General features: G+C 44.7%; 1 protein-coding gene and 1 long non-coding RNA gene across 2 annotated transcripts in view; one reads left to right on the forward strand and one right to left on the reverse strand.

Annotated features, from left to right (window-relative positions):
* Positions 1 to 27,573, reverse strand: part of HS6ST1 (heparan sulfate 6-O-sulfotransferase 1) — a 298,969-nt gene that overhangs the window by 262,711 nt on the left and 8,685 nt on the right. The window lies entirely within an intron of this gene.
* LOC128842912 (uncharacterized) lies at positions 1,737 to 8,584 on the forward strand. Its single transcript, XR_008446143.1, has 3 exons — positions 1,737 to 1,945; positions 3,387 to 3,480; positions 8,159 to 8,584. It is a non-coding gene; the product is annotated as an uncharacterized LOC128842912 (long non-coding RNA).

Genomic DNA, 27,573 nt, shown 5'->3' on the forward strand with positions numbered 1-27,573 from the left:
GATTTTAATTGGCGGACAAGAGCCACAGCACAGATAATGATTTCACCTTAGCCACTCTCAGTTTCCTTGCTACCTGAACTTATAAATCACATGTCTCTAGGGACACAAGTTAATTAAAATCAGGAAATTTCATTGTCTTTAATCCTGTTCAATGTGTCCCCAATCGCTGAAAGCAGGAGTGAGTTCTCCTTGACTAAGAGACAAATAGCCACCAAGTTTTAAAGAGGCTGTAGAACTCCAAAGAGCAAAATCATGTTGGCTAAGAACTCCCATTCTGGAGCTCAACTCAGGAGAAGCGAAGTAGCCCACTGGCCACTGATTCACTAGCACACCAACAGTGATGGAGGAGGAAAGAATGAAGACTAACAGAAATGGGGGTCCCACTATACAGTTTTTGCAAAAGGGTGCACCCCACCTGTTCCCCTCACAGGGAAGAGGGAGGATGTCCATCCCCCAGTCCCCAGAAGTGATCGATATGGATGTATGGAAGTTAGATCCAGGATCTATGCATCTCCCCACAACTATACTGAATATTGTGATTAGTTGTACTGCAAGGCATGGGAAGCTGGAAGTTAGTTTTCATGAGCTCCGCGCTTCAATTCTCCATTGTAAATATTTCTCCCCCTCACCTTTTTTTGGCCCTGTGCAGTGCCCTCACCTTTCCTCTAGATAGATTAGCACACTTCTTACTCAGCATCTGTTCCCTTTGGGGGTAGAACAGCCCAGCAGGCTGTGGGTATTTTTGGCTGGAAAGGGCACTTAGCCGGGAAACATGTAATTTTCACCACACTGTAAACAAAGCCTCAGCGCCCAACAAATCTATAGATTCTACCATGCTATATGATGCATAGTTCTAAAAATCTTTTTTTTTTTAAGCAATATTCACAGCCCACACACAGTGCCAGATCCTCAGCTGGTGTAAGTCAGCACAGCTCCATCCATTGGAGCTATGCCAATGTACACCTGCCAAGGATTTGGCCCTAAGATTTTTGTATGCATGGACCATAAGTGAAAGCCAGTTTTCACCAAGCAAACCTGCTTTTCTTCTCTCCAAAAAAAAATCAAGCATTCCATAAGAGAAGCTGGGAAACAAAGCATCACCTTGTTAATGAAACTGTTCTTTGGAAAACGCTGGGAAAATATGGAGAAGCTTGTTTCATGCTGCTTTAACAGAGAGACACGCAGCAATGGAGCAAAAGAGCAGATGGGATAGTGCAGATTACAGTGCATCAGAACCTTTTCAAAGTTTTCATTACACTTGGAAAATACGTACTGTGCAGAAGTAAATAATGTTTAAGCCAAAGGGGTGTTTCCTTTCTTGTTTATATTTTTTAATCATTCGCAGTCATGCGGTTATAGAAGATAAACCACACTTCCTGAGAGGTTGCAAGCACACAGTAAACTCGCTATATACTTGTGGTTATTTTGTTGTAATAATCGCCTCCTCCAATTTAGTGAATGTGGGTCTGATGCTGTCCCTTTGCAATTCCCTAACCAGCTGCTTTGTGTGTGCAGAGCAGATATATTAGCTACCTTGAGTGGCAATGAATGTTACTTTCCCTAACTTTGTGCCAATCTCCAATATGTGTCACAAAGACCATTCAACCAGTGGTTTTGACTTCATAGTTGCAGCTGAACTTAAGGCATATGTCATAACTATAAAGGGAAGGGTAACAGCCCTCCTGTATACAATACTATAAAATCCCTCCTGGCCAGAGACTCCAAAATCCTTTTACCTGTAAAGGGTTAAGAAGCTCAGGTAACCTGGCTGACACCTGACCCAAAGGACCAATAAGGGGACAAGATACTTTCAAATCTTGGTGGGGGGAAGGCTTTTGTTTGTGCTCTTTGTTTTGGTGGTTGTTCGCTCTTGGGACTAAGAGGGACCAGACATCGATCCAGGCTCTCCAAATCTTTCTGAACAAGTCTCTCATATTTCAAACTTGTAAGTAAACAGCCAGGCAAGGCGTGTTAGTTTTTATCTTTGTTTTCTCAACTTGTAAATGTACCTTTTACTAGGGAGTTTACCTCTGTTTGCTGTAACTTTGAACCTAAGGCTAGAGCGGGGTCCTTTGGGCTCTTTAAGTTTGATTACCCTGTAAAGTTATTTCCCATCCTGATTTTACAGAGAGATGATTTTTACCTTTTTCTTTAATTAAAAGCCTTCTTTTTAAGAACCTGATTGATTTTTCCTTGTTTTTAGATCCAAGGGGGTTGGATCTTGATCCACCAGGAGTTGGTGGGAGAAAGGAGGGGGGATGGTTAATTTCTCCTTGTTTTAAGATCCAAGGGGTTTGAATCTGTATTCGCCAGGGAATTGGTGGAGAGTCTCTCAAGGCTACCCAGGAAAGGGAATTAGCACTTTGGGAGTGGTGGCAGCAGACCAGATCTAAGCTGGTAGTTAAGCTTAGAAGTTTCATGCAGGCCCCCACATTTATACCCTAAAGTTCAGAGTGGGGAAGCAGCCTTGGCAGCACAGAACTAGAGTTGTGACTAATGCTGGAAAACGTTTGAGAGAGACCAAAACAAATACATAATGATGATTATATTGCACGCTACATTCTATATGCAAACTACAACATCATGAGAACAATGATATTACAGTGAAACATCCAAAAGTTAGGAAATGCAAACATAGCTGTTGCACTTCCCCCTTATTATCCCAGCACAGGGGTTGTGTTGAGGAAAAGAGATGTGAACAGAGCACTACTGCACTCCAGTTATGCTCTGCTGGTGTACTAGCCTCCAGTCTAGGGGAGGAGACCTGCCCCCCAAATTAGGGAATCACAAGTGGTGCCTTTGCATTTTCCCTTCTCAGTTGCACCCAGCTGACACTAGACACAGTTGAGCGTCTGGCCCATAGAGTAGGCAACTTTTAACTCAAAATAGGAGCTTAGAGACCAAATTTTCAAAGCAACATAAAAAATGCCTGTAAAATGGGCCCGTGCCCCTATTTTGGAATATATAAATTTGACACCAGCATAGCCAGGCCTGTCCTCATGTCCTCTAAGCGAATGTGCACAGATTTTGTGGGCATAGTTTAGAAAGCAGCTTCACAAGTCTAGCCTGTGGAATCTACAATAACTAAAGAATTTCGTACAGAATTTTGAATCAAGTAACTATGTATTTGGTAATACACATATTGCTTTTATAATTCTTTAATTAGAACAAACGTGAATTACCATGGATTTATTTTTGGAGTGTAACTGTACATCCATACTTATGTATATTTTATAGTCAGCTGCAGCAGTGAAGCAAAATTGCTCTAATGTGCTTCCTTTTTTCCCACCTAACTACAATAGATGCAGTGTTTTGACAGTGTTTACATGAACTTTATCCATTGCTTTAAAATGTTGTGATTAAAAGTTCTTGGAACTTCTTTTCAGTATGCAGACTTCCCTGGTAACAGTTGCTAAGAAGAAATAAAAGAGTCAGACACACAGGTTGCTGCCATGCAGGATGAAGGTCTGGGAACATTTGGTATGTGAGATATGAGACACCCACATTTGGTGATTCAATCCTTTCTCCCCCTCCCCCTCCCCTGGCTTTACTTTTCAATTCCACACATTTCCCTCCTCCCACTCCTTGTAACCCTATTGGCAGAACTCCCTTACTGCAACTCTAATCTTATTTTAAAAAGGGACACATTCAGAAATATTAACATTCGACACACGACTCCCATAAATAACCAGAAGCGATTTCTCAGCATCTTTCCTCAAATCAGGGATTGAATACTCCATTTACCAGGAGCAAGTAGAAAGCTTTCCTCAGTGAGCATAAGAACTCAAGCAACAAGTTTCTGCAGAACTGAAACTTTAATTTACAAACAAAGTTTCAGTTTCTAGCCCTTATCATTCCCGCAGTAACTGTCTAAATGTGAACCCAATGCAGATCAATGCAGTGTTGCCTTTCGGAGTCTGCTGATCCTCCAATGACCTTGCTGCTGCTGCTCACAGATTTCCTGAAAAGATGCAGAATGAAAGTAACAAGCCTCTGGGTCAGTTTTAATTGCTACTGTTCAGAACCAAGTTACTAGGGGCTTCTCTAGATGAGGAAATTGACCAGCATAATTACTGTAGACCAGGGGTTGACAACCTTTCAGAAGTGGGGTGCCAAGTCTTCATTTGTTCACTCTAATTTAAGGTTTCGCGTGCCAGTAATACATTTTAACGTTTTCAGAAGGTCTCTTTCTATAAGTCTCTAATATATAACTAAACTATTATTGTATGTAAAGTAAATAAGGTTTTTAAAAATGTTTAAGAAGCTTCATTTAAAATTAAATTAAAATGCAGAGCCCCCCAGACCAGTGGCCAGGACCCGGGCAGTGAGAGTGCCACTGAAAATCAGTGGTTGCCTACCCCTGCTGTAGACCAAGGCTTTGTCTATACTATGCAGCTTTTGGCAACACGGCTGTGCCGCTATAGCCGTGCTGCAAAAAGACGCGCAGTGTAGCAGCTGTTTGTCAGCAGGAGAAAGCTCTCCAGCTGACAAAAAACTTCCACCCCCAACGGCAGCAGCTGTGTCAGCCACCGGTGCTTTTCGTCAGTAAAACTTTTGTCATTCGGGGGTGGGGTGGGGGTGGGAGGGGGTTAACACACCTGAATGACAAAAGTGTTGCCGACAAAGTTCCAGTGTAGACAAAGCCTAAGCTAGACTTGGTAAGTCAAATAATGTCAACTGACCACTCAAATGACAGCTTATTATTTGACCATTGTCAAATATTCCAGCAAGAATGCCATGATGTAAGCAGCAGCCTACAATTTTGATTGCATCATGGTGCCATTCTTTCATTTTTTAGAACGTAAGAAAAAAATGCAAAAAGACACACGTTAATTGACTTTTTTTTTTAATTAGGCATAAGTATCTCAGACTAGACCTACTAGAAATCATAAAGACTTACTTATTAGAAAAGTAAAAAGAGTAAAAGAGTAACTGCTTTGAACTATTGGACCATTTTTGACAATATTTAACCAGTCAATTGACTAATTATTTTTGGACTGGTGAAATGCCCAATCCTAGACAAAGCTATTCCATGATAGCTATTCTAGAATAGTTCCCCTTATTGAAGGGGAATAAGTCACCAAGAAGAGGGACTTTATTACAGAATAATTACTCCATTCACAAAGCAGACTAGTTGTTCCAGAATAAAATCACTGTTATTCCAGAATACAGTGTCCATGTGATGGAGTTATTCCAGAATAGCTAAATTATACTGCTATGCCAGTCAATCTCTCCTCACCCGTAATCATGTAGACAATGCCTAAGAACTACGGATTCATGCTGCTGCTTTGGGGAAACTATGAGTAGGAGCACAGGTAAGCACTGCAGTTGGGCATGAAGGAGATGAACCAAAAAAAACAGAGGCTTGGGAAAGAGTCCCACCTCCATCACAGAAGCCAGGAGGTGCAGAAATAGAAGGTAGGGCTAGAGAGATTTCCTCTTCCAGAGACTGAGGGATCAATGTGAGCAGATTCCTACTAACACAGAAGCCTATAGGAAGGATATAGTGCTCAAGTAGGGATCAAGCATGAGCTGCCTGTCAGAGCTGGGAGCATGGTGCTAGGTTTCTAGCACTGCTCCTTCACCTTAACGTTTTGTATTAACCATTGACTAATACATTCAGCCTAGCAGGGATCCAGTAAAGCATTCAACACTTGCCACAGAGAGTTTTGTTTGGGGTAGGAAGGTTATTTGTCAGCTAGCCCTGCTGCTCTTGATTCTTCTGCCTCTGGGAGTCAGTTTCTCTCCTATTTTGGATGGGAAATGAATAAGTGAAAGAGGCGAAGAAATCAGAAATAGCAACAACCTCACACTGCAAGTTCTCATAGGGAAAAAAAGAAAATGAAAGCAAAGAAGGAAAAAGATCACCAAGGTATGCAGCTTTTTCGATGACTAAGCAGCAAGGTGCCATAAACTCCCAATGACTTCAATGGAACAAGACAGGGCCTATTATCAACAATAGTTCTGGTTAAAAACAAACCAACCAACCAACCCAAGATTACCATTGTTTTTTTAATGGGCTTTGGATCAGGACCCTAGTTTCCAATATCTCATGATAAGAGTGTATGTTTTTCCACCCATTACATAGTTTGCATATCTCCACTCATCTGGATACTGAAAGAAAATTCTAACCTTTTGAATATGAGCCAAGGGTGATATGCTAATTTTGTTCCAACACCAATGAATGGATTTAATTTAAAACAAGACATGGCTGCAGGCACCAAATGCTGCTGCTGCTTCTGTTAGCTTGGACTAGGTCCTCCCACCCCCTTCCATTTCAGGACTGTCATCTTTCTGCCAGCAAGGAGTAAAATGATTGTAAAATAATGCTGGGTGGGAGGGGAAGGAAGGAGCAGCTGCTGTTCCATCTAAATACAAGACCTACAGCAGGAGTCATAAAAAGAAAAATAGGTATATCATCTGTGTTTTTATATAACACCTGCAATATACACTCAGAAGTAAAAACAAATTTAGTGCACTTTTACTATGTACTTGCACTGATCACTGATTATCAAATTACTTTGTTGGACACGGTGACCAAAAATGCTAAATAAACGAGTGGCAGCTGTTTGACTGTTTCGAGCTGGGCAGTCAAGCTCCTTACTGCCTTTTAAACTAGGTGCACAGAAAGGGACTGAAACAGGACTGAATGCCATGAAATTTAAATAGGGCAAAGAAGGTTAGCATGATTAAATGTCTGAGAAAGATGAACTCCACTTACATTGGGCCTGATTTTCCTCACTTATAGAGATGTTACTCCATTCGCTTCAATAGACCCATGCCTCATTTGCACTGCTGTACGCTAGATGAGAATCATAAATGTGCCAGTGCTGACTGAGGACAATTATTTTTAAATATAAAGTACTGGTGATTGTTTGCAAACAGACATTACAAGTCTACAGAAAGGCAGAGGTAACATTAACCATTTGTACCAGTTCTGGAGCTTCCTAGCATGTCAGCTTTGCCTTGAATTTCTTTGGATCCCGAGTATAAATTCTCTACTTCTTGTCTGTTAGGGACTTTCCCATTGTACTGCGCACTTTACAAGCGCAGGGCACCTGATCTCAGCTTAGGGCTCTACAAGCTACCATAATAGAGGAACAAGGAACATAGTGGTCATCAGGTCCTCTTTTCTCTGGCTTTCTAGTCATTGCACTTAGCACTCTTGGCTGTCGTAAACAGATTCAATGACATTTTGCCCCAAGGTTTGTAGACTTGATGTAACACTTCTCCATTCACCTCCCATTCCTCTGGGAGGGCCTTTGGACTTAGGCTGTCTGCTTGAGGATTGAGCATGCCAGCCAGGGGAGTCCTGAGGGATAGCAAGTAGTCTTCTGGCCAGTCCATCATCATCATGGCTTCTCATGCCAGCTTCTGGCTCCTGGCATCATCCTGCTTGTGTTTCAGAAACCACTGTGTTGTCTGAATGGTCCAACACTGCTGGAGGACCATGACCTGGAGGCTGTGAGGGCCAATGATACCTTCCACTACTTGCACACTTGGATGTGCAAGTTCACCAGGGAATCAGCCCAGGAGATCAAACGAGTTCCCAACCACCACAGACTTGCAGAGGAGGGAGTGCTGGATTGTAAGAGATAAGCATGATCTTGGACCTCAGACCTGTACGCCTCCTTTGTGTCTTCTCTGGCCAAAGGCAGTACTTTCCCTCAGTTTTCTAGAACTCTCCAGCTCATTCATGGAGATGCAGGAGGCACTCTCCCTTTCAGAGAGTAATGAGGGAATGCTAAAGCCATAGCAAAACAGGGGGTTTTCAGGCCCCTACCCCCAACAGTGCCTTGCTTCAGGTTTTGTCCCGGATGGGTGCTTCCCATGTTGGCCAGTCTATCTACCTAGGCCCAAGCCAGATGTGGTGAAGCCAACCGGTGAACTAGAGCATAGGTCACCTCCCATCTAGACTCCTTAAACATGAATTTGAGAACGTCCACCAAGGGCACTATAGCTTGGAGGAAAGCAGGGATACTTTATCTCCTTACCTGCCTTCAGTGCAGGTGTCTTAGGGTTTGCTTTGAGGGACCCCTCTCCCTCTCAGGTCCCATGGGGTTAGCTAAGCAGGAGGGGACAGTCACAGAATGGATCAGGCCTGCTCTTTTATGACATATGCTCCACTCTAACCCCACTGCCTTTGCCGTCACTACAGGTGTGCTTCAGCAGAGCTTCTGTCGCAGCATGAGGTAACAACCAACCAGAGCGAGAGAAATGACTGCAGGTAGGAGGACAATGTTGACTGACAAAATCCAAGAAACCAGGCAAGGAGGGGAGCATCCTTTAAGAAGGGAACAGGGAGCAGAGACCCAGATTCCAGACCGATGAGCTCCCTGCAGAAAGGAGAATGTGGTGCATTCATGCACAAGTGGAGTGACACCTGTGTGGGGAATACACATCGGACTTTTGCTTATCCCATCGGGAAGTTCTGGCATAGTAGGCTTCATACCTAGGGCTTGTATGCAGTGTGGAAATTGGCTGCTTGTTGAAATTAGGCACCAAATTTGGGTTTACTAAAATCTAACACCAATAGAAATAAAAAAAAAAGGCTTTATACTGTGGTAGCAGTCAGCATTGAGCTCCCAATTTACCAGACCCCTGCCAATCTCAGCTGAGGTTTCTTTGAAGCACTTTATCCCATCAAGCTTTCGAAAGAGCAGATGATACAGGGAGTCACTAAACAGAAGAATGCGTCCACTAATCCTGCGTGGACAGCTGCTCTATGTAGACAACTGCCTATTTGAATTGTTCGTAGGCAGCAGCACACAGACCACATTTAAACCCATCTCAGTCATCACACACACACACACACACACACACACACACACACACCTTTTAACAATACTTCTGTATCCGCTTAGTTTCTGTCAATATGTGATACCCTCTCACATTATGCCATAAGCAAATCTCTATGAAAAAGGTGGCATGCTACACCCTGAAATAGACTTAGATGGTGTCTATAAACTGCTGTTCATTTCAATTCCACCCACTCGCCCCCATCCAACACACTCCGTATTTTCCCAAAACATCAGTTTGTGCAGGAGAGCAACTATGTTCACATTTGACAATCCAATAGATCTGCTGTCTGTGTTTGACTGAATCTTCAGAAACCTTTCAGAGCATTCTACCAGCATAATTAAATGCTGCCACTACAGATACTTTGGACAACACATTTATAACAATACATTTCATGCCTCATTTGCCACCAAAGTTTAGAAATTCAAGTCAGCATTCTCCAGTAATTAATACACTTTTTTTAATGGGATACAGCCCTTCTTTGCATAATACTATTGCTTAAATGAAGTATCTAGCTATTTGAATCACATAAACATGACTCCAGCTTACGTGTTTTGAAGCAAAAAAATTCCACAAACTCTTTCCCTCCTCCCCAATTTCCATTTAAAAAAGAAAACAAAAAATCTCATTTATGAATGTCAAGTATCAAAGGGGTAGCCATGTTAGTCTGGATCTGTAAAAGCAGCAAAGAGTCCTGTGGCACCTCATAGACTAACAGACGTATAGGAGCATGAGCTTTCGTGGGTGAATACCCACTTCTGAAATGCATCCGAAGAAGTGGGTATTCACCCAAGAAAGCTCATGCTCCTATACGTCTGTTAGTCTATAAGGTGCCACAGGACTCTTTGCTGCGTTTATGAATGCGTCGTCACTACCTGCTTGTCATGCACCTGCCTCATTCGCTATTCAAAACCTACGCTGACTCTTAAAGCATTCAAGGGTACCTTTTCTGCTTCTTGCTAGCAATTACATAGTTATCTGTCTATCACCAGGGCCTTCTGGACTAGATTCTGCAAGATGTTGAGCCACCCCTCTCCATTACCAAGTGATAGGAGCTCAGTGCCTTGCAAGGTCTTTCCCAGCTGCCTCTCAGAACAGAAAGATTTTAGCTCTGCTGCAACCAAGAGGGTTTTGCTCAAAATGATGCTCACACTTAATTCAGATTTTTATTTCCTCCAAACTTTTGGCATGTGAACAGCATCCATCAGAATTTCACAAATACCAAACTTCTGGCACCTCTTTGTTTAAATAAATAGCGTGAAAGTTGGACACAGACCAGCAAAATCCAGGAAATAACACGTCTGAGGTTGCATCACAAAAATGTAATTGAAAAACACTGGAAACATGCAACACTAATCCACAGCAAGTCCAAGGACAATGGAGACTCAGATGATGGACCCTTGGAAAAGAAGCCCTTGAGGAATTTCACCATGATTTCAATAATTTCCATCCCACCATCAACCTCAGCCTAGATCAATCCACACAAGCGGTCCATTTCCTGGACACTACTGTGCTAATAAGCGATGGTCACATCAATACCACCCTATACCGGAAACCTACTGACCGCTACACTTACCTACATGCCTCCAGCTTCCATCCAGGACACACCACACGATCCATTGTCTACAGCCAAGCTCTAAGATATAACCGCATTTGCTCCAATCCCTCGGATAGAGACAAGCACCTACAAGATCTCTATCAAGCATTCTTAAAACTACAATACCCACCTGCTGAAGTGAAAAAACAGATTGACAGAGCCAGACGAGTACCCAGAAGTCACCTCCTACAAGACAGGCCCAACAAAGAAAATAACAGAACACCACTAGCTGTCACCTTCAGCCCCCAACTAAAACCTCTCCAGCGCATCATCAGAGATCTACAACCTATCCTGAAAGATGATCCTTTACTCTCACAGATCTTGGGAGACAGACCTGTCCTCGCTTACAGACAACCCCCCAACCTAAAGCAAATACTCACCAGCAACCACACATCACTGAACAAAACCACTAACCCAGGAACCTATCCTTGTAACAAACCCCGATGCCAACTCTGTCCACATATCTATTCAAGTGACATCATCATAGGACCTAATCACATCAGCCATACCATCAGGGGCTCGTTCACCTGCACATCTACCAATGTGATATATGCCATCATGTGCCAGCAATGCCCCTCTGCCATGTACAATGGCCAAACCGGACAGTCTCTACGCAAAAGAATTAATGGACACAATTCTGACATCAGGAATCAAAATACTCAAAAACCAGTGGGAGAACACTTTAACCTGTCTGGTCATTCAGTGACAGACCTGCGGGTGGCTATATTACAACAGAAAAACTTCAAAAACAGACTCCAAAGAGAGACTGCAGAGCTAGAATTGATATGCAAACTAGACACAATCAACTCCGGTTTGAATAAGGACTGGGAATGGCTGAGCCATTACAAACGTTGACTCTATCTCCCCTTGTAAGTACTCTCACACTTCTTATCACACTGTCTGTACTCGGCTAGCTTGATTATCACTTCAAAAGTTTTTTTTTTTTTTTTCCCTCTTAATTAATTGGCCTCTCAGAGTTGGTAAGACAACTCCCACCTGTTTATGCTCTCTGTATGTGTGTATATATATCTCCTCATTATATGTTCCATTCTATATGCATCCGAAGAAGTGGGCTGTAGTCCACGAAAGCTTATGCTCTAATAAATTTGTTAGTCTCTAAGGTGCCACAAGTACTCCTGTTCTTCTTGTCTTGGCTTTGAGCAGCTCTACCACTGCAAGAGCTGGGAAGAGAGGACTAGAAAAGGAAGTCCTTTAGTTGGCCTCTCCTGAGAACATATGCTGCAACTGTTATTCATGCTTGGGTTTTATTAATAAAACACAAACTAAACCAGACTTTCCTCCTATGTGGCTAAGAATCCTATGATAGATTCACTTAGTGTCCGTGGCTTTAAGCCAAGTAAACCAATTCTCTCTCTCGCAGGTTGTGAGTCAGGCTGGTTTTACAAGATTGCATCTGTATTAGCAATTCTTATTAATATTGGTGTGAAGAACTGGGGAGGGGAAGAGGGAAACTAGTCCAAAAAAGTTCTCTACTCTACGAGAAAGGAAACCAAGTTGATGAATATTGGTTTAGGCTCCATACAAAGTTTTCACCTGCTCTTCCTCTGTTGCTCTGACAATACATCTCATGCCACACTGTAGAGTTCTGGTTTTAACTTGAAAGACTCCCAGAGCTTCTGAAACCTTCCCCACTAGGAGCAGGAAGATGGTAGCAAGATGACCCAGAAATACAAGAATCTCACAGGTTTTGAGGGCTGCTCTAGCTCCCTGGACTGGTTTACAAAAACAACGGTCTTTGTAAACTCTCTTCATAGATACTACTAGCCCTACTAGGCTGCTCCTGGGAGGGGAAGGGAAGGCCAGGTAACACACAGCTGTCCCCTGCTACCTGTGTCCTGAATTTTCACTTTGAAAGTCAGGTCACATTACTGCCACTCTGTGTCTGATTGACACACCGATTATAAGTGACAAGAAGCTGAGCAGCAGCATTTTACATCTCTTCTGTTATAGAGCCAGAGGGGTTTGATTAGTGGAAGCCAGAATTGCAGACCATTATTTTCCCACACTGCTATCTAAAATAGAAGTGTCACAATGGAGATTATGCATCCTGTACATGTCCTCCCGCCACCTCCACTGCTTTATCTGTAAAGAGCAAGAGAGTATGTTGGACATAGATACAGGGGCTGGCTGATCAAATCAGAACTCAGTCAAGGGATCTGTATTATATCATAAAGCAGTGTGCCATCAGGTGGCTCATTCTCCGTAACTATTCAACCTTCAGGCACTCTGTTGAGAGTGAGAAAAAAAAAATAGGGATGCTAGTAAGTGCCATATTGGATGGTTACACTTGTGGAACGGACATCCGTCCTCTGAGAATGGGACTGATATTACCCACCAGATGGTTAAAAGCTTTTAGTCACTACTAACTTGGTCTGCATAGATCCAATGACCTGGGGGGTGAAATGCTCCATATCCACTGAGGCACCAGTCCTGGCTTTGTGTAGCACTCATCTTCAGTTACCCTAGCTTCTCCACCCCCTACCTATATGTAGCACTCATCTTCAACTACCACTTGTTTGTATTCCCCCTACCCCCCATTGAGTCTCACCAGCCCCATGCTGAGAAGAATTAGGGAACAAACTTCTCAAAACTTGCCCATAACTCCCCCCCCACACCCCTCCAGGCTCAGAGATGTGATTTAAAAGCATAGCTTCGAAGCAAGTGAGCTTTTATGGCATTCAAGGGGAGCCAAAACAACTTTGTTTTGACTTGCATCATCCTCCAGGGTGTAAAATACTGTACTTCCTTGCACTGTAGTTTTGGCTTTTGCTGTTAGTCACGCATTTAAGAGGGTTATGAATGGGAAGCGGTGGGGGAAAGCCAATAACCAGTGTTAACTGGAGTAACCAGCTCCTGTTCTGAACTGACTTCTTTTAAACACTTGCTGAAATGCACAGCATCTCCTTGAACAGCAAGTCTGTAACCTTACCTGTAGAAATCCACCGGGATTCAAATTTGGAGACACTGCTGAAACCCAGCAGCTGGGTTTGTTTGAAAGTAGGGTTGTTTGCTCTCCAATCCACCGGCGATTAATGCTCTCTCCCACCCATATGACCTGCCCAGTGGCATCACAGAGACCATATCATTTAGAGAAGTTTCCCTTTCCTCTAGGAACTGAAGAGGAGTTTGTTTATACAAATGCTTCTCTGCAGAATCTGTGCAGCAGATCCTGATGCTCATGAGGATTTAACAGAAGATACCTTTGGAATCCTTAGTTGTTTTGAACCATATAACTATTATATGTGAGGGTACTTGTGGCTTTAAAGGGATCACGTAAAGTCAATTTCAGAATAAACCAGGTGCTATTACTAACAATGGCATGGAAATCTGTTTGGAGTTAATGCATCAAACAGTGTCAAACCGTTTAAATATTAGCACAAAACACCTTGCTTACAGGATCCCCATGAAAATGAGACAATGCTTATGAAGCTAGCCCAGTGAGCAACATTTTAAATATAGCAAAAAGGTCACATGTCCTCAGATACTTGAATAGCTCAGTACCTGAGTAGCTCCGCTGACTTCCACAGAAAAAAAGAGGCGCTCTCTGGTCCTGCCAGCAGTAGGCAATAGTCCACCAAACCCCAAAATCGACATGCACAGCCCAGTACAGTAGCCCCTTTTCCCCCTGCTTTCATCAGCACTCACTTGCAGGTTTAGGACTGCCTAGACACTCAGCCAGAAAAGAGACCTCCCATGACAACCCCTAATAGTCTACAGAACTAGGAAATATCCTAGGAGGGAAGGGTGAGGGGATCCAAGCTGCCTGAAATGTTTGGAGGAGCAAGTGTCTCACTTACAACTCCGTAATGTTTAAGGATTCCATCCTTCAAAGTCTATAAAGGTTTCCATTGAAGTGTTACACTGACAACAGATGCTCTTTCTTCACAGCCAACTACTGTCCAAACACAGCATTCTGCAGTAGAAGGGAGGAACTATTCATCATTCAGAAAGGTGCTAGAGTTTTATAAATTACAGCTGTATTCTTTTCTATTGTGATTTATGATGTCATTACTGCCCAACTACACCTCAAGTGTCAACCCCTCCTGTACCAGCAGCAAGAGGACAATAAGGAAAATGACTTGGATCAGGAAACACTCACACTGGAAAGCCGGGGGGAGGGGGGCGGGCGGGGAGGCATTTCCAAATAGAAATGGTGTCACAGTGGACAGCAGCTTGCAGCAAGGGATTTAATTCTGCATTTGTTTGAGGATACTTGGAAAACTGATTTGGGAAAACTATTTATAGTATCAGAGTGATTATTCTCCCAGTCCCCTCACTACAGGGCCCATTCAAGGCTCACCCACGTGACAGAGCCAGAGGCAATAAAGGACACCTTGTGGCTCCCTAAGGTACAGTCCTGCCCTCCCATTACCACCCAATTGGTTTGGGAATGAAGCATAATCTAGCAGATGGGGCACTGGACTTGGAGCCAAGCAGTCCTGATTTCGAATCACACATTGCCCCCTCTGTGACCTCAGGCAAATCGTTGAACCTCTGCCTTGGTTTCCTTATCTATAAAAAGAATACTTACTATCCTACATGAGGATTATTATATGAAAAATATATGGCAGATGTATACACACGTGACATACAGTGCACACTCAGGCCCACTAAGTATCTGCTTTGAAATCTGTGGCTCACACGCTGTCAAGCTAATAGTGTCAGAAAAGTTTTGTCCCTACTGTGCAGGCAACACATCTGCAGGAGCTCGGAGACAATACATCTTACAGATGATGCAATCGAAGGGAATTCTACTCCTAGCATTTAAGGTCAGACTGCAAGAAGCCCTCAGGTGGGATGCACACAAGAGGCTTTGCACAGCTGATGTACAGGCCTGTAACATCTGCAGTGCCTGCACTCTTGGGACGCACGGCCTCTTCCCTTGGTGCACTGAAAAGGGGTGGGAAATGGGCAGAGCTACAGCCCTGCTTCCTCTCCACACCTGCTAGCCACACAAAAAAAGGGCTGTTCCATTCAAAGTCCAGGCTGCCTGGTACACAGGAGGCTGGGGCTCCTCCTTAGGGGACCAGACAGCAAATGTGAAAAATCAGGACGGGGGGTGGGGGGGTAATAGGAGGCTATATAAGAAAAAGACCCAAAAATCGGGACTGTCCCTATAAAATCAGGACATTTGGTCACCCTACTCCTCCTGCTCCCTCTCTTTGGGGTGTGCTGTGTCCCCGAGGCCTGAAGCAGTCCCTACACTCCACAGAACGGCAGTTCAGACAGTTTATAAAATTTGCACTAAACAGCTAAAGAAAACAAGCACCCACTCACATATTACCTGGCATTGTTTTAGGAAGACAAGAGCTGGCTGCGCAAATAGCATGAACAACCCAGCCTCACCACACTCAAAATACAGCACCCTAGCAACCTGGATGAGCAAGTCAGGACAGACTGCTGGTTAACAGGATTTTGTCTTCACCTCTCTCATGTAGTCAATGAGGGCAGCAATCGAACTTCTGCAACCCCAGAAATCCATAGATATTCTAGGCACTTCATGGTTGGGCTCTATAGAAGGTCATGGGATAGAAACGGGGAGAGGTGCACTGAACCACATACTCTTGGTCAGAGAGAAAGGTGGAACATTTATGCTGAGCTGAGAGACCTGCCAGCATAGACAGGGTTGCTTTACACACCAGACCTCAAAGGCTCATGCAGGACAACTGCTCTTCCTCCCCAAAGGCTCTTATTCTGCCAGCAGCTGCCATTTAACATCCAGCCAGGGCCGGCTTTAAGCCGAGTCGGCCGATTCCCCGGAATGGGGCCCCACCCCTAAGAGGGCCCCGCAACGTCCGGGGCTGCCGGCGGAGCGGGGAAAAGGAAAAAAAAAAAAAAAAAGTGCCGCGTCCTGCTTCTCCCCCCTCCCTCCAGCGCTTGCGCCGCCGTACAGCTGATCAGCGCAAGCCTGGGAGGGAGGGGTGAAGAGGAGGAGGAATGTGTCATGCTTGGGGAAGAGGCGGGGCCAGGGAGGGGGCGGAGTCAGGGCAGGGGGTGCAAGACAATTCGTGTCCCGGCGTGGGGCCCCGCACCTGCTAAAGCCGGCACTGCATCCAGCTATTTAGCACAGGTTTGATAGTCCCTCTGACTCCAGGTCAGTGGCACAGGTAGGAACTGGGCTTCCAGGGACAAAGTCCAGAGGGTCAGCATTCTATGAGGTAGCTGGCCAGAAGGGAGCTGTAGAAACTGACCCTTCCACAATACTCAAAGCCAGTCCATGCTGAAAATTTACATCGGCATAACTACACTGACCTCATCCTTGGTGGAGGCAGCACTAGGCAGACAAAAGACTTCTTCAGTCGACTTAGCTACCTCTTCTCAGGGATATGTATTAACTACAGCAAGGGCAGTGTTTACACTGAAGCATTACAGCTGTGCACCTGTGCCACTGTAGCATTTTAAGTGTAGACATAAGCCATGTCTTCACTAGCAACTTTAAAGCGCTGCCGGTAAAAAAAACAACCCAACACACACACACCACCTCCCCGAGGGGAATCGTTACCAGTGCTGGGATCATGGCTCCCAGCGCTGGTGCACTGTCTACACTGGCACTTTACAGCGCTGAAACTTGCAGTGCTCAGGGCGTATTTTTTCACACCCCTGAGTGAGAAAGTTACAGCGCTGTAAAATGCCAGTGTAGACAAGGCCTGACACTCCTCAATGTTTGTTCCAAGGTACAGACATTTGTGGTTTACATATTGGGCTCATTCTGCGTAAGCGCGGATTTAGAAGTATGTTGTTAGCGAACACATTTTAGAAGTCAAATGCAGATAAGACACCCTGCCTCTAACACGTTAAGCTGGTCCAGTTAAAGTTTACACATTAAACTGTAGACTGCATCTGACGAAGTGGGTATTCACCCACGAAAGCTTATGCTCCAATACATCTATAAGGTGCCAAAGGACTCCGTCGCTTTTTACAGATCCAGACTAACATGGCTACTCCTCTGATACTTGACATTAAACTGCCTAGTCCATACTAAAGACTTTTCAAACATGTTAGTTCCATACAGGGGTGGGCAAACTACGGCCTGTGGGCCACATCCGGCCAACCAGCCAATTTAATCCGGCCCTTGAGCTCCCGCTGGGGAGTGGAGTCTGGAGCTTGCCCCGCTCCCACGCTCCAGCTGGGGAGCAGGATCGGCGGCTGCTCCGCGCAGCTCCTGGAAGCAGCAGCAGCATGTCCCCCACTCCGGCTCCTACGTTTCGGGGCAGCCAGGGGGCTCCGCAAGCTGCCCCCGCCCCAAGTGCCGCTCTCACAGGTCCCATTGGCTGGGAGCTGCGACCAATGGGAGCTGCGACCAATGGGAGCTGCGGGGGTGGTGCCTGTGGATGGGGCAGCGTGGAGAGCCACCAAGCCATGCCTCTGCATAAGACCAGGATGGGGGACATGCCTCTGCTTCCGGGAGCTGCTTGAGGTAAGCACCGCCCGGAGCCTGCACCCCAACCTCCTGCCATAGCCCTGATCCCCCTCCCGCACCCTGAACTTCTCATTTCTGGCTCCACCCCAGAGCCCTCGCCCCCCCGCCTCCATGCCCCAACCCTGATCCCCCTCCTGCCCTCCAAACCCCTCGGTCCCAACCTGGAGCACTCTCCTACACCCCAAATCCCTCAACCCCAGAGCCCCCCCCCCCGCATACCCCAACCCTCTGCCCAGCCTGGAGACCCCTCCTGCACCCTGAACTCCTAATTTCTGGCCCCACCCCCAGAGAGAGTCATCATCCCCACCCCAATTTCGTGAGCATTCATGGCCTGCCATACAATTTCCATACCCAGATGTGGCCCTTGGGCCAAAAAGTTTGTCCACCCCTGCTATAATACCAACCTTTAAATAGTAAATAGGCAAGGCCTCAAAGGCAAGTCCTGAGCTACAGAACTCCCAAGGAAAGGAAACTGAAAAGCTCAAGTCTTGCTATGTTCAGGACAAGAAACTCAGGCCAGGTCTACATTAGGAAGAAAGGTGTTGACTAACGTGTTAAAATACACGTGAGCAGGTGTCAAAAGCCTAATGTATGGTTTTAACACTAGTTAGCGGGTCAAGGGAGCTAACGTTTATCTCAACTGGTTAATGTGTTAAAGCCATAACTTGCATTATGAACAGGATTATAACACGTATTAGCTAACACATTCAAAATACTCTTTTTTCCCTAATAAGACCACAGAAACTTACATTTATGCAAGCAACTTGGCAAAATGCTAACTATAGTGTTTATAACCCAATCCAAGATGCACGTATGTGCTCATATATGCATTGTCCTCCAAACGATGGACAGATCAAATCGCTCCTTTCCTGGCCCCATTTTCAAAAGCTCTGCTTATAACAAACAGCAGTTAAGCTCTGCCCCGGCTTCATATTAAAATTCCTCCTGTCTTTCCCTTTATGATGAAGGCCACACCACATGTTATGACACAGGATCACAAGCTAGGTTTAGCCCAGTATTAGAAATCCATTGCAGATTTTGTTTTTAAAAACCCAACAGTTATTAGTTTGACGGTCTCCGGTCAAGAGCCACCTACCACACATAAAACTCCATCACCACAGCTAGCACAAAGTGGATTACAACACATGATTTTATTTTTTTTTAAATCACGAGTCTTACAATGTTTGGTGGTCTTCTTAAAACCCTAGCTCCTGGGTTGGGTGATTACATGAGAAAAATCAGCTTTCATTTAAAAGGAAAAAAAAAAAAGATTCTAGCCCTCATGGCAGTGAAGCAAATATTGAAAACATGCACCCCAAAAGCTCAAAACACAGATGCCAACTAAAACCAATCCCAGATCTATTTTTTTTTAAATGTCATAGGTTCTGACTCATGATTTTTGATCCCTTTGGGTTGATAATACTGGGATAAGGTGACCCCTTCCAAGACCAGCCCAACAGTGAGTGAGGGTGGGGAAAGTTGGCACTGCTGTCTTCCCACCACACCCCTTGTTTAGTTACCTATAGCACGTCAGACCCCCAGGCTGCTTGTCTGGCAGCTTTTAAAAACAATTCACATGAAAGCTGAACAGACAAAAGAGGTGGGGAGAGAAGTAATCACCTGGCTCTCCTCTCATAAATTGCTTCTTGGTGTTTGATTCCTTGCTTAACCCAAATTAACAAGGCACCTGACTTCTTGAGAGGGAATAAAGGATTCACAGTCTCACACGGCTCATTGCAGAATCTTGTGGCACAGTATTTTCCCCAAGAACTCTCTCAAATACGCATTTGCTGTACAAGCCCCTAGAAGGGGGCTGAACGGTTCAGGTGCTTAGTACCTCTAATGAGTTGTAGAAATTTTCACCTCTCGGTGACTAGTTTGAATCCGGCCCAGATCCATTGCAATGAGGGGGCAGGCAGCTCAGCAAATATGAGAGGGAGCCTACTCTAGTGGACTAAGCACTGGGCAGAGAGTAGGATTCCTGAATTCTAATCCCAGCTCTGACACTGACTCTTTCTGAAGGCTGAGTCAAGTTACTTATTTTACCTATATTAAGCTTCTTTGCCAAACATTTCCACCATTACTATTAATCATTTTTATTACATAAGAGCCCTAGTTACAGAGCAGGATAAAAAGAGGATCCCTGCCCTAAGGAGCTTACAAGCCACGTATAGGAGAAGAGAACCAGATGGATACAGATGGGAGAGGATAAGGAAACAATGAGACACTACTGGTCAGCATGATAGGCAGAGATCTCAGCGCACCAGCGGCCTAACCGTCATCAGATTGTTTTTTAGGCATCACAGCCAAGACAAGTTTTAAGGAGGGAGATGAAGGACAACGAGGTAGCTTTGCAGATGTTTAAGGGAAGCGTCTCCTATACATAAGTAGAAGCCTGGGACAAAGTATGTTGGTGCTTGTTAAATTTTCAAATCAGTGGGTGATGGAAGTTGGCCTTGTTGGTGGACCAGAGGTGGAAGCTGATACCTCAATAATTTATGAGAGATAGGCGGGGTTACATTTGGTCATGAAGGACTGTAAAATTGAAAACTAGTTGCTTATTGTTTAATGCAACGGAGAATGGGGAACCAGTGGAAGGATGCAAAGAGCGGGTGATGTGGTCAAAACAATAAGCTAAGAAAAACTATCTTTGCAGCAGTATTCTGCATAGACATGAGGAAAGCAAGATTGCATTTGTCAAGGCCAGAGAAGCAGATGTTGCAGTATCTGAGACACAAGATGACGAAAGCCTGGACAAGAGTTTTAGCTCTGTGGATGGAAAGGAAAGACAAGGCCTCAGGCAGCTCATAGAGATGTTATGCAGAAAGAACTGGCAAGATTTAGACACAGCCTGGATGTGAGGCCCTAGAAAGAAGTCAGCATTGAAGGTAATGTCCAGGTTATGGACCCGAGTGACAGGCAGGATGCTGGTGTTGTCCACAGTGATGGAGCAGGAGGTGGGGGAGAGGTTTGAGGGGGAAACATTAGGAGCTCTGTTTTGGCCATGTTGAGCTAAAGCTGATAGCTGGACAACCATGAGGAGATGTCAGAGTTACAGGCCGAGATTTTAGTTTGGACTGATAGAGACAGATCTGGAGAAGAGAGAGATCTGTGATTTGCCAGCATAGCAATGGTTGTTGAATTTGTGTTTACAGAGATGATTACCCAGAGACAAAGTGCAGAGGGAGAAGAAAAGGGAACCACAGACAGAACCCTTAGGGGAACCCTGCCCCACCAGAAAGATGGAGTGTGTGTGTGTGTGTGGGGGGGGGGTGAACATGCTGGAGGAGCAGTTGGAGAGGTAGGAAGAGAACCAGAAGAGGGCGGAGTCACAAAAGCCAAGGATGGACAAGGAAAGAAGAAGGAAAGCATGGTACCCAGTTTCAAATGCAGCTGACAGCTTGAGGACGAGGAGGATGTAGGACTGGTTCAGAGGAATGGCCAGGAACGAATCTTTAGATGCTTTGGTGAGAACAGTCTCCATGGAGTGGCAGGGTTGAATCCGGATCAGAGAGGGTATTACCATCCCTACCACTTGTTCAGCAACACTGGTTCAGCAAGAGCCCTGTTATAGCCAAGGTGCTGCTGGCATTGTAATCACCCCATTAGATACACCGACTCTGAGCTGGTTAGACAACACGGCTGTTTAAACTCCAGCAGTTTCTCACCCCACCTCTGTTGCAAATACCACTTGTACTAGTGCTCCACCATTGCTACCACAGGTGGGGTTGAACTGGTGGTAGCAAGAGTGAGGATTTTGCGGCAAAAAAGCTTAGTGCAGACACTGCCTTAGGCTATATCTACACTAGGGGGAAAAAAGTGTATTTTTAAACCTATACTAGTAGCTGGTCGTAACTGGCTGAAATCAGTACAAACTCCAGTAAAATTGGGGCAAACCTTCAACGTAGACAAGCCTGAGGCAGCTCATTTTGGGGATACTGCAAAGAATTCACTGACACCACCCTAAATATCCTAAAGTCAACCACGTGCACAGTGATGTGCGCTCAGTGTAGTGGAGACATTACTGTTTGGATGGAGCGGGAAAGGAGAGGTTTCAAAGATCTACACGAAGGCCATCTACTCTGAAAGGGCTTCTCTGCATTTGTGTATGAGCTTTGGTATGGGGCCTGGAGTGTGGAGTATTTTCCTTTACACAGATTTTCATTTAAGTAGACTGTACTGTACTTGATTAAGCCAAAGTAAACAGGATAAATCTATTCATTTTTGCCTCTTGGGCAGCAACATGAGTTACATCTGTCTCTTTGGTTTGGAGAGACCTAGTTAAGGGAGATGAAAAAAAAAAAAAGTAGCACAAGAGTAATCCTGTCTTTTCCAATTTAAAGCATGTTAACAGGAGGGATGGTTTACCGATTATGATTACAGTTTATGATTCTTGTGCTTCTAATTCTTCCAGCATCTCCACATGTAAAGCGAAGGATCTCAGGGAACTGGTGAGTCAGCAAGCTACTGCTGTTGGTCTGCCCTAGGGAGCATTGATTTTTTTTCGAATACTTGCAGTACAGGGTTGTTGTTACCCTAACTGAAATCTTTACTGAAGGTGAGAGGGTCACACAGCAAGAGCTGCTAGTTTAAACATAAATACTATAAAAGTTTAATTGACTCTTTTTTTAATATAATATATGGAGATATCTTATTTCAGAACTGGAAGGGACCTTGAAAGGTCATTGAGTCCAGTCCCCTGCTGTCACTAGCAGGACCAATTTTTTGCACCAGATCCCTAAATGGCCCCCTCAAGGATTGAACTCACAACCCTGGGTTTAGCAGGCCAATGCTCAAACCACTGAGCTATCCCTCCCCCCACCTCCCAAGAGGCATGAGGGGAAAAACACAAAAATGACTCTCTTTTGAGAGAGCGAGCCTGCACAGAGAACAGACACAGTGGAACACAGACTTAAAAAAAGAATCTTGCAGGTTTTACAAGGAAACTTGCAACAAATCTTTTTGAGGATTTTACTGGAGTCACCTGTCTTACACCGGTTTACTCCTAATGATGTTAGCGCTATAGGCCTTAAATTAACGAGAGTAACCAATGATATTAAGTGCCTAACTTGAGACAAAGTTGATTTCCAAAAAGGAGGGTGGGTCTTCAGCACTTTCTGAAAGTCAGACCCTCAAAAGGGTCTCAAGTTAGGCATCCAAAGATCTCTAGTCACTTTTGAAAATGTAGACCATACTGTCTATTTTATTTGGCAGAAGAGTTTAGAAGTTTTAGTTAATACTTCAAAATCAGCATTACTAATTTTCCTGAAAAGACTATAAAAACAAAAACACAAAGAAGGCCCAAAAAGTTCTAGTAAAATCTAACCCAAAATACGACAGGGTTTTTTAATAAATCACTGTGCAGCAAAAGAAATGCTAATACTGTACTCTGCGATGAAGTGTAATCAAAGACTTTCCAGTTAATAAGCCGGAGAAGAGTTATGCAACAAAACGTAGCATCAGACCACAAAACAAAAAAAAATTAATTGCAAATCACCAATTTCTTGTTTAAAATGGCAGGAAATTGCCAAATATTTCTTCTATAAAAAGGCAGACAAGTATTATGAAAGGTTTATCATTAACCAAAGGTAGAGGACAAAGCAGCAGGAAAAATATGTTCAGATGCATTTCAGAAATCATCTGTATAAAGACACATCAGCCGATTCTGGAGGCAACAGAATGGCTGCACAGGTAGGGAATATATATGAAAAATATTATCTTGAGATTTAGGGTAGAGGTGTCAGACCGTTCCCACTCAAGACTTATTTCAGGTTAATACCAGCAGCTGTCTGACCCTCCGCAGGATAATGCTCACCAACCTTTGTAGGTGCCTTGTGTATAGTGAAAGCACTATACAATTGGTATGATCAATGACTTCACCTTAGGGCTAGAGGTGTGAGACAGAAGCCCTCTAACTTCTTTTTAGGGTAAGGGCTAGAAAGGCTGCCTGTCTCACACCTCTAATCAGAAGTTCCCAGCAGCAGGACAGCATACAGAGCACAACCTCATGCCCTACCCCTTATGTGCAGCATATAATGCAAATAATCACAACCAAACCCCATTAAGGGTGGATTTTTTAAAATTCATGTTTAGTGTGCACCACCATTTCTTAACATAGGCGGTTTATTTTCAGCAGAGACTAGATTGTTAGGAGACAAACGACAAGGACTAGGAGCTGCTGAGTGCTCCCTCCTTTGGCGATATCATAAACAGACCAAGTGCAGCATCAATTCACACCCGAAACCTGAAGTGCTGCAGAATAGACTGATTAAGGCCCTGGTCTCTTGATGGCAATAATTCCCTAAGGATTATGCACAGGGATAGAGAGCACTCTGTATAGAATCCAATTTCTGTACTGAGGGGATAGCGGGAGGGGAGAAATGCACAAAAAGCAATAAAATGCAATTACAGGGTCTGTGTCACCTTAGAACTGCACTAATCAGAAATTCCACTGATCAATCAATAGTTCTAAGTTCATTAGGAATGATGGAAAACAAAAACAAAAAAGCCCTTACAGACAGCCACCATCTCAGAGCCAACAGAATCTGCAATGGATTCCTTCATTTCTATATTCTCCCCCCCCCACACACACACACTTTTCTATTGAATCAAAAACATCAGTATCATTTCCTTCCATCCCAACCCCAAACAAAATTCCACTAAAGAATCCTGACTCAACAGCTATATCCACTGCGACTATTAACAGTGGAAAACATGACAAGTAGCCTTGCTCCATGAACAACAATTCTAAATTAACCAAGGAAAATCCCCCTCCCTCAATCCTAATATTTCTAAGGTATTTAAGTGCAACCAGGGCTCAATTTTATGGAAACACAAAGTTTGGGGCAAGAGAAATATGCCATTTGGCTTTTTGAAGTAACCACACACACCCTAGGGAGTTCTATTTACTCCTAGAACATTCAACTACAATTTTTGCCACGAGTATGGTAATATAACTAGTACTTTGAAACAAGTGACCTCCCATGGGAAATGGAAGAAGAGACAAACAGCCCTGATTCTGCAAGCGATTGAAGCCAATGGCCTTATGATGCCATTCCACAAGCACCACAGTCCCCATTAAAGGTATTCCAATAGTAAGATGTATAGCAGGCAAACACACCAAACACAATGGATACGACACAGTAAACCAGTGGTTTTCAAACTGCGGGTCACAACACAGTACCGGGTCGCAGAACGTAAGGCACTGGGTCTTGGCGGCTCTGGTCAGCACTGCCAACTCGGCTGTAAAAAAGTCCCTTCGGCAGTGCTGCCCAGCTAAGGCAGGCTAGTTCGACACTGCATTGTGCCCCAGAAGCAGCCAGCAGCAGCTCCTCCTGCTCCTAGGCGGGGGGGGCCACGGGGCTCCGCGTGCTGTCCCCACCCCGAGCACCGGCTCCGCACTCCCATTGGCCTAGAACCCCTTCCTGAACCCCCAACCCCTCATCCCGCACCCCCAGCCCACAGTGCTGACCCCCTCCCGCAACCAACCCCCTGCCCCAGCACTGAGCCTCCCTCCCCCAAGCCGGAGCCCCTCCTGCACCCAAAACCCCTCATCACCTACAATCACCCCTACACCCCAATCCTTTGCCCCAGCCCTAAGCCCCTCCCAGGCCCCAAACTCCTTATCCCCAGCCCCACTGGGTCGCAGGCATCAACGATTTTCTTCAACTGGGTTGCCAGGAAAAAAGTTTGAAAACCACTGCACTAAACCAAACAGATACGCCTACCTGAACTTGAACCAGCTATTTCCTGTTTATTCATCAAACCACAGGTGTACAGTCAAACTGCTTCCAGGCCAAAACAGCTGTCATACCACAACCACACAACTATTGACTAACATCTATCACAAGCCTCTGTGTAAGCTCAAAAGGTTGTCTCTCTCACCAACAGAAGTTGGTCCAATAAAAAACTACCTCGTCTCTCTAATATCACAAACCTAGTCACAGTTGTGAACAAATGTATTAGAAACAGATTAACAAGCAATCATCCATGACCATGTGCGGCAGCCACAAACAAGGTTCAGATACGGCAAATGGTCAGCAGAATGGGACTATCACAGAAAGCGAAGTGATCAAAGCGATAAGTCAAACTCACAGAGAACACAAAACTACGTTTTTTAAGAGGACTGGGTCTCCACTCAGCTTTGTTCGGCTACAAACATCCTTCCAGAGCGAATCACAGAAATCCTGCATTACTTTGTATGTGTGCCCGCAAAGGCTTTAAACTGTCTCCAGTGCACTTGTACAGAGCCTGCAAGTTCATTAAGAGTCCAATCCTGCAAATCAGTGGAAGTTTCACAGGAAAAGGTGTCCAGTCTCTCCTGAGTTTGGGGTGGGGATGATTGGATTGCCCAAAGAGGGAGTCACAGGAACCTCTAGATTACAAGGGGAGACTTCTCCAGCAATGCTTTCCTAAAGAGAAGAACGAAGGTAATTACGAATGCTTCCAGCTCCCATGCTAGCATATAACAAAAATCCTTCATTCTTCCCCTTCAGGGAGAGACTCCTCAGGATACACAGCAAACATGCCCTGCTTGGTTATGCCAAGTAAGTGTGTAGCTGCCTTACCAGGCCTTAGTCGCTTTGGGTGCATGCACTTTGTTTATTAAAGGTTAACTTAAAGCCACTGCAGCATCCCTCTGAAGGGCTGGTGGCTCACCGAGCTTCTTAGTCATAGATCCCCCCCAAGCGTGCATAGGAAGATCTGAAGCTAGTATTGATCAGGTCCTCACTAGCTTGCAATAGGTATGCGTGCATCATTTTGGGTGGTAGTATATATTGCAGGATTTGTCACTCCTCTTTTTCATGTTAAAAGATTTGAGATTGTCCGGTGTCTTGTTTCTAATATTACATGCCTACAGGTTGTACCCCTTGCTGGCTCTGAAAGGGTGAGGGGCAGAATCGAAATAAACTAATAATGTAATGGGGGTGGGGGGGAGAAATCATAGCTCTTACACAAGTTTTAATTAAAAGGACTAAAGTGTTTCAAAATCAGGTTAAACACAAGTAGACACTAAAGCAGGGACAAACCTAAGGAATCATCTTTCCTACTTTGCCAGCAAAGGACAGACATTTCAATAGTAATTAAGCCTGATATAGAACATTAGAAGGGCCCTAGGTGACTCAGGTGAACACCTTAATTCTAAGACAGCAGTTTTTTTATTTTTTGTTTTTAATTAGCCAAAAAGCCTGACCTCAATGACTAACCTAATTCAGTGATTTACAATCCACCAAACTAAAAAAACGGTCTCAGCTGTAGAGAACTGACTAGATTTAAGATCCTTCTATCTTGGCTAGGGCGACCATATTTCCCAAAGGGAAAATGGGACATCCCCAGTCACTCACCCGAGCCCCACCACCACCACCCACGAGGCTGTTGCCCGGTTCCTGGAAACCTGGGCCATCTCCCACATGCTGGAACGCTGCCTCCCCCACCAATCCAATCTCCTCCTCCCCCCTGCACAGGGTTGGCATCTCCACTCACCCCCTGCATATTCCTCCAGACCCCATTTTTTGACAAAAGTGGGCATTTGTCCCATTTGCTCTTGCCAACTGATCAAATTGGCAAGAGCAAACGGGACAAATGCCTAGCTCTGCCAAAAAGTCAGGAGAGCTGGGACAGGGCTTAAAAAAGGGACTGTCCCTGGCAAGACAGGATATATGGTCACCTTACTCTTGGCTTTAGAAATCAGGGCAACTGGATGCAATGTGTAGGGGGTTCCATATATGGCCAACTG

This window comes from Malaclemys terrapin, chromosome 9 (genome assembly GCF_027887155.1).
Source record: "Malaclemys terrapin pileata isolate rMalTer1 chromosome 9, rMalTer1.hap1, whole genome shotgun sequence".
NCBI classification, from domain to species: Eukaryota; Metazoa; Chordata; order Testudines; family Emydidae; genus Malaclemys; species Malaclemys terrapin.